Here is a 7,663-nt window from a genome sequence, read left to right as displayed (position 1 = left end):
CTTAAAGGAGGAGAGAGAGGTATAGAGGTGGAGAGGTTTAGGGAGGGAATTCCGGAGCTTAGGGCCCGAGCAGCTGAAAGCACGGCCGCTGATGGTGGAGCGAAGGAAATTGGGGATGCTCAAGAGGCCAGGATTAGAGGAGTGTAGAGATCTCGGGGGGGTTGTGGGGCTGGAGGAGATTACAGAGACAGGGAGGGGGCGAGGCCAAAGAGGGATTTGTACAGTCACCCCATATATTTTCATAACAGATTAAACTACCAAACAAGTTTTATTGTATAATCATTGACAGGAGCAAGTAGGAAAAGCAAGTTGCTGAAGTCAGTTCAAATAACACACCTACTTTATAAGAACATAAGAAATAGGAATAGGAGTTGGTCATACGGCCCCTCGAGCCTGCTCCACCATTCAATAAGATCGAGGTTGACCTTCGACCTTAACTCCACTTTCCTGCACTATCCCCATATCCCTCGATTAATTGAATGACCAAAAATCTATTGGTCTCAGTCTTGAATACAAGAACATAATAAATGGCTCCTGAAGGGGCTAAACGTCTAATGGATCAGTTCGTTGTCTTTGACTTGCATTTGTTGATGACCTTGCGAAAAAGAAAATGATGACTTCTCAGAAGAGAGAAACTTGACCCTCAGCAGTTCCGTTCTTCCCTGGAGTGCCCCGGGAGCATCTGCTGACAGTGCTGCGCCTAGCCTTTACCTCTGCTCTTGCTCGGTCAAAACTCATTGCGATCCTTAAATACATAAAGACCTTTGAAATAAAGTCTGGCCTTTAAGAAGCCAGTTTGCAGGTCAGAGCCAGAGCGGACTCCAAGCTCAGTAATCCACAAACAAAAGCAAGCTGAAGCCCACCTGTGGTGTCTAACAATTGCTGACTGTGTTTAGAGCTGTCCAGATTAGATTATGCTGCTGATTAATGGCCTGGTGTTGCATGTTAATTGTTCTTAGCGCTTGGGCGCGCTTGGTGGCTGTTTTCACAGGTCCGTAACGTCTGTTAGTAATCAAGTGTATCTATAACCTCCTCCAGCCCGACAACCCTCCGAGACCTCAGGTGGACATAAACGAAATCCCACGGCACTACTTTGAAGAAGAGCAGGGGGAGTTCTCCCCGGTGCCCTGGGGCCAATATTTATCCCTCAATCAACATAACAAAAACAGATTATCTGGTCATTATCACATTGCTGTTTGTGGGAGCTTGCTGTGCGAAAATTGGCTGCCGCATTTCCCACATTACAACAATGACTACACTCCAAAAGTACTTTGTTGGCTGTAAAGCGCTTTGAGAGGACCGATGGTCATGAAAGGCGCTGTATAAATGCAAAGCTTTCTTTTTTTCTTTTGGTCAACTCTTCTAATATCTCCAAATGTGGCTCGGTGTTGAAGTTTTGACTGTTACGCTCCTCTGAAGCACCTTGGGACGTTTTTTACTACAGTGAAGGCTCTACATAAATACAATGGTTGTCGTGTCTCGATTTTAAAATTCTCATCCTTATTTTCAAATTTATGATTAATAGTCAAGCGTATCTTTAACCTCCTCCAGCCCCACAACCCTCCGAGATGTCTGCACTTCTCCAATTCTGGCCTGGTTTTAATCGCTCCACCATCGGTGGCCCTGGCTTCAGCTGCCTGGGCCCAAAGCTCTGGAACTCCCTCCCTAAACCTCCCTTCCTCTCTCTCTTCCTTTAAGACACTCCTTAAAACCTACTTCTTGGACCAAGCTTTTGTTCACCTGCCCTAATTTATGTGGCTTGGTGTCAGATTTTGTTTGAGAATGCACCTGTGCAAAGCAAGCGCTCTACTCGGAACTCCTGCACGGCAAGCGAGCCCCAGGTGGGCAGAGGGAACGTTACAAGGACACCCTCAAAGCCTCCCTGATAAAATGCAAGATCCCCACCGACACCTGGGAGACCCTGGCCAAAGACCGCCCTAAGTGGAGGAAGAGCATCCGGGAGGGCGCTGAGCACCTCGAGTCTCGTCGCCGAGAGCGTGCAGAAAGCAAGCGCAGGCAGCGGAAGGAGCGTGCGGCAAACCTGATTCCCCACCCACCCCTTTCCTCCAAACACTGTCTGTCCCACCTGTGACAGAGACTGTAATTCCCGTATTGGACTGTTCAGCCACCTGAGAACTCACTTTTAGCGTGGGAGCAAGTCTTCCTCGATTTTGAGGGACTGTCGATGATGAAAATAAAACTATAGAATCAAATCTTTTATCAAACATTTTCCCACTTAGCAACAGTCCTCGCAGCGTTAAGCTATCACCTTTGTGTAGACCCTATACGATTGTGGAGCGAAGCGATCGGGGGGGGCCAGGAGAGGTGTGAGTTCGGGACCCAGAAGAGGCGAGGAGCCCAGGGGCAGCACGGGCCCAGCCCACACTGCGATATGTGTGTGCGCACTAGGTCCGTGCAGCAGAGCAGGTCTCCAGTCGTCCTGGTTAACCCTTGCCACTGGACCAAGACCTCGCTCTGTCAAGCCCGTGTGGTGGCTGGTGTGCAACGGTCACCCCACGTTAAACAAATCCACGCACAGGTATCTTCCCCACTTCAGGATGTAGTTCGGGATCCGGAATATTAGGTCTTTCATTGAAACGCCTGTAAACTCATCCTTTTTTGGCGTGGAAGCAAGTCATCCTCAATACGAGGGACCACCTATGATGATGATGAAGCGCCTTGGGGCGGTTTACTACATGAAAGGCGCTATATAAATGCAAGTTGTTGTTGCTGTTATAGCTACGATCCACAATATCAACCAAATAAGCCAGGTTTTAAAAACCTTTAGTAAAAATGCCCGACAATGCTGACATGTTAGGAGGACAGATAGAAATCAGCCGCATCCGTCAAACTGGTCTGTAATTGACTCGGCTGATAACATTACCACTGCCGCTCCGTGGTTGTAATCGTGTGACGACCCAGGATTTGATCACAGATCACTTAGACGTTTTGCAGTGCCGGTTCTGTTGGCAAATACTTCTGATCACTGATCTGTCTGCCCCGCCATCCCGTCATCCTGAAAGCCTATAGGGAGAAGACATCAGCTGCTTCTATTGTGTGTAGGAGAAACAGGATTGGGTTTACAGTTGATTGATGGACTGGCTCCAAATACACGATCCACGCGTCTCTTCAAAAAAAAGATCAAGAGCGTAGAGGGAAGGGTTGGGGGGGTGGTGGGGTGAATGAAAAGGAAGGTGCAGACACAGTGGGAGAAAGAAAGGAAAAAAAAGAACAAAAAGAAAGACTTGCATTTATATAGTGCCTTTCACGACCATCATCATTATCAAAAGGCAGTCCCTCGGAATCGAAGAAGACTTGCTTCCACTCTAAAAATGAGTTCTTAGGTGACTGAACAGTCCAATATGAGAATGCAGTCTCTGTCACAGGTGGGACAGACAGTGGTTGAAGGAAAGGGTGGGTGGAACTGGTTTGCCACACGCTTGGTTTCTGCACGCTCTCGGCGACGAGACTCGAGGTGCTCAGCACCCTCCCGCATACACTTCCCCCACTTAGGGCCGTCTTTGGCCAGGGACTCCCAGGTGTCGGTGGGAATGTTGCATTTTATCAAGGAGGCTTTGAGGGTGTCCTTGAAACGTTTCCACTGCTCACCTGGGAATCGCTTGCCGTGAAGGAGTTCTGAGTAGAGCGCTTGCTTTGGGGGTCTTGTGTCAGGCGCGCGGACAATGTGGCCTGTCCAGCGGAGCTGGTCGAGTGTGGTCAATACTTTGATGCTGGGGATGTTGGCCTGATCGAAGACGCTAACGTTGGTGCCTCTGTCCTCCCAGGGGATTTGCAGGATCTTGCAGAGACATCGTTGGTGGTATTTTGCCAGCAATTTGAGGTGTCTACTGTATATGGTCCATATACGACCACTTTCACGACCATTGAGTGTCTCAAAGCGCTTTACAGCCAATGAAGTACTGTAGTCACTGTTGTAATGTGGGAAACGCGGCAGCTAACCTGCACACAGCAAGCTCCCACAAACAGCAATGTGATAATGACCCAGATAGTCTGGAGAGCGCGAGCGAAGGTTGGGATTGTGTTCCCTTTCGTTCTCTGAGTGTTACAATACCTTCAGCAGGGGGTTCTCTGCCAACAGCCCACTGAGCATGACACACCACCACATGCGCAATCACATACTGTGCAAACGATAATGAAAAAGACAGCTCATCCTGAACTATTCCACTGCTTCAGAAGAAAAAAGAAAAACGTGTATTCATATCGCGCCTTTCACGACCACCGGACGTCTCAAAGCGCTGTTAAGCCAATGAAGTACTTTTGGAGTGTGGTCACTGTTGTAAGATGGGAAATGCGGCAGCCAACTTGCGCACAGCAAGCTCCCATAAACAGCAATGTGATAATGACCAGATAATTTGTTTTTAGTGATGCTAATTGAGGGATAAATATTGGCCCCAGGACACAGGGGATAACTCCCCTGTTCTACTTCGAAATAGTGCCGTGGGATCTTTTATGCCCACCTGAGAGAGCAGACGGGGCCTCGGTTTAACGTCTCATCCGACAGACGGCACCTCCGACAGTGCAGCGCTCCCAAAACACTGCCCCTCTGACAGGTACCCTCAGGTCTGACTCCATGAAACTTCTCATTTCAAATCCACGCACAATGGATTCACAGACAGTCTCCTCTGTAGGCTGCACTGCCTTCCCCAATGCATGAGCGCGGTATCTACAAGGTAAAAGCCGGTGAGCGGCCTGCGCAGGACTTTGCAGATGGTTGTACGGCCGTGCAGCTCTGCAAAAACATTGCTCACAAAGTATTTACAGCACAGAAACAGGCCATCTGGCCTAATTGTCCCATGCCGGTGTTTATTCTCCACACGAGCCTCCTCATGAAATCTGTTGACTGCTGCCCGATGAGTTGGAGATTGTGTTGCAGTGCTGAGCTGATGCAGATATCCTGTGGCTGCACCAATCAAGCCTTTTGATTACCGCATTAACCAAGGTTGAATTGGCCTCCATCCAGGCACCTCAGGCCGGAGTGAGCACCAATTGAGATTGAGAAGGCCCCTGCGCGTCAACGATTCTCACCCAATCACAGAGGCTGGGTGTCCAGTCTGGTAGAACATTGCCCTTTCCCCTCCAGAGCTTGGGTTTGAACCCAACCCGGAGATGATGAACTCCGTAATGGGGAAAGTGTGTGTTGTAGTGGGCTGGCAGACTGCCCTTTCACCTCTGGGACCTGGCTCACTCATCATCATAGGCAGTCCCTTGGAATCGAGGAAGACTGGCTTCCACTCTTAAAATGAGTCCTTAGCTGGCTGAACAGTCCAATACGAGAACCACAGTCCCTGTCACAGGTGGGACAGACAGTCGTTGAGGGAAAGGGTGGGTGGGGAGTCTGGTTTGCCGCACGCTCCTCCCGCTGCCTGAGCTTGATTTCTGCATGCTCTCGGCGACGAGACTCGAGGTGCTCAGCGCCCTCCCGGATGCTCTTCCTCCACTTAGGGCTGTCTTTGGTCAGGGATTCCCAGGTGTCAGTGGGGATGTTGCACTTTATCAGGGAGGCTTTGAGGGTGTCCCTGTAACGTTTCCTCTGCCCACCTTTGGCTCGCTTGCCGTGAAGGAGTTCCGAGTTGAGCGCTTGCTTTGCGAGTCTCGTGCCTGTCTCACTAGCCAACAAGCAGAAGAGATCCAGGTTCCTATTCTTCGATGAATGAGCAGGGGGGAGGAATTGATGAGAGATTGGCCCCGTTTTGTGCCTGAGAGAGCAGACGGGGCTCTGCTTTAACCACTCATCTGAAAGATGGCACCTCCGACAGAGCAGTACTCCCTCAGTACTACAATGGGAGAGTCAGCCTGGATTATGCATTCAACTTGCAGTAGTGGGGCATAAACCCACAACATTTTTTTTCATTATTATTCATTCATGGGATGTGGGTGGCGCTGGCAAAGCCAGCATTTATTGCCCATCCCTAATTGCCCTCGAGAAGGTGGTGGTGAGCCGTCTTATACAACTGGCTCGCTGGGCCATCTCAGAGGGCGGTTAAAACTCAACCACATTGCTGTGGGTCTGGAGTCACATATAGGCCAGGCAGGGTAAGGACAGCAAATTCTTTCCCTAAAGGACACCAGTGAACCAGATGGGTTTTTATGACAATCTGGTAGTTTTATGGTCACCATTACTAATACTAGCTTTTTAATTCCAGATTTATTTAAATAACTAAATTTAAATTCCCCAGCTGCCGTGGTGAAATTTGAACTCATGTACTCGAAGGAAAAGAAATTGCGGGGCTACAGGGAAAGGGCAGGACAGTAGGACTAGCTGAAGTGCTCTTGCAGAGCGCCGTCACAGGCTCAATGGGATGAATTGCCTCCTTCTGTGCTATAACTATTCTAAGATTCATATTCAATGATTCCAGATTATTAGTCCCGGCTCTGGATTACTCATCGTCATAGGGGGTCCCTGGAACGAGGATGACTTGCTTCCTCAAGAGTTCACAGATGTTTCAATGAAGGACCCGATGTTCCAGTCCTGAACTCCAATTGAGGGGGTGGAAGATGCCTGTGCGTGGATTGTTTTAACGTGTGGTGACCGTTGCACATCAGCCACCACACGGGCTCGACAGAGCCAGGCCTTTATCCAGTGGCAAGGGTTAACCAGGACGACTGGAGACTTTTTTTTTTGAAATTCGTAGCCAATCGTTCCAATTCTTTGTCAAATCACAAACGCCAGAGGTCACCTTGCACATGCCAAGGATCACTCTGCGCCAATGCTCTTAGCCAAAAGGCCTAGAGCCACTGCACCGTTCCTGGAAGTACTGCAATACCAGGTTCGTGCCATGGAGGTGGATGGGTCAAGCCACCCCACACACCTCCGTGGAGGTGGATGGGTCAAGACACCCCACCCACCTCCTGTTTCCAAAAAAGCAAGCATATACCTTCCTGACCAGGGAGAAACCACCCGGAGGTCATGGTGGCTGGTCAGGTCAGTTACGCATGATCTTAGCCAAAAGGCCGAGAAGTGGAGACTTTTTTTTTATAAATTCGTAGCCAATCGTTCCAATTCTTTGTCAAATCACAAACGCCAGAGGTCACCTTGCACATGCCAAGGATCACTCTGCGCCAATGCTCTTAGCCAAAAGGCCGAGAAGCGAAGTGGAGACTTGCTCTGCTGCACGGACCTAGTGCGCACACGCACACACACACACATACATACATGGAGGTGTTCTCACACAGGTCAGGGTGGCTCACCATGGTGTAGGGCCTGCCACTCCAGCTCTCTTTATAGCCCCGATTACTGGATTACGAGTCCAGTAACATAACCAATGTGCTACCCCTTCTGACTCAGAGGCAAGAGTGCTGCCCAATGCTGAGCCACTAGAGGTCATGAGGTCCACCAGAATGCATATTGTTTCCAGCAGCGAGCGGACTAAAATTGCTTGGAGCCGAAAAAGATGTGAGGAATAGAGGTTGAGGCTAAAGATGCCCGTGAGCCAACTCTAGTGGCCGAATAAAGTAATGCAAGTCACAGGATCTCTCCCGATGGCTATTTCGACAGTCCAGAGCCAGAGCGAATGGTGCAGAAGCTGTCGCAGGAAAAGGCACCGTGATAACGCTGTAGAAAAGTGCAAAGGAGTCATAGAGGGGTGAACTTACAGACTATATCACCATGGACCAGAGCATAGGATCACAGCAGGGGTATTAG

At 49.5% G+C, this 7,663-nt stretch overlaps 1 pseudogene; it reads right to left on the bottom strand.

The window, feature by feature from the left end:
* Positions 1-6,751: 6,751 nt before the first annotated feature.
* On the bottom strand, positions 6,752-6,984 carry LOC139228342 (U2 spliceosomal RNA; annotated as a pseudogene).
* Positions 6,985-7,663: the final 679 nt, after the last annotated feature.

Source organism: Pristiophorus japonicus, chromosome 17, assembly GCF_044704955.1.
Source record: "Pristiophorus japonicus isolate sPriJap1 chromosome 17, sPriJap1.hap1, whole genome shotgun sequence".
NCBI classification, from domain to species: Eukaryota; Metazoa; Chordata; class Chondrichthyes; family Pristiophoridae; genus Pristiophorus; species Pristiophorus japonicus.
The sequence above is the reverse complement of the archived record's forward strand: the minus strand, read 5'-3'. Positions and strand labels throughout refer to the sequence as shown.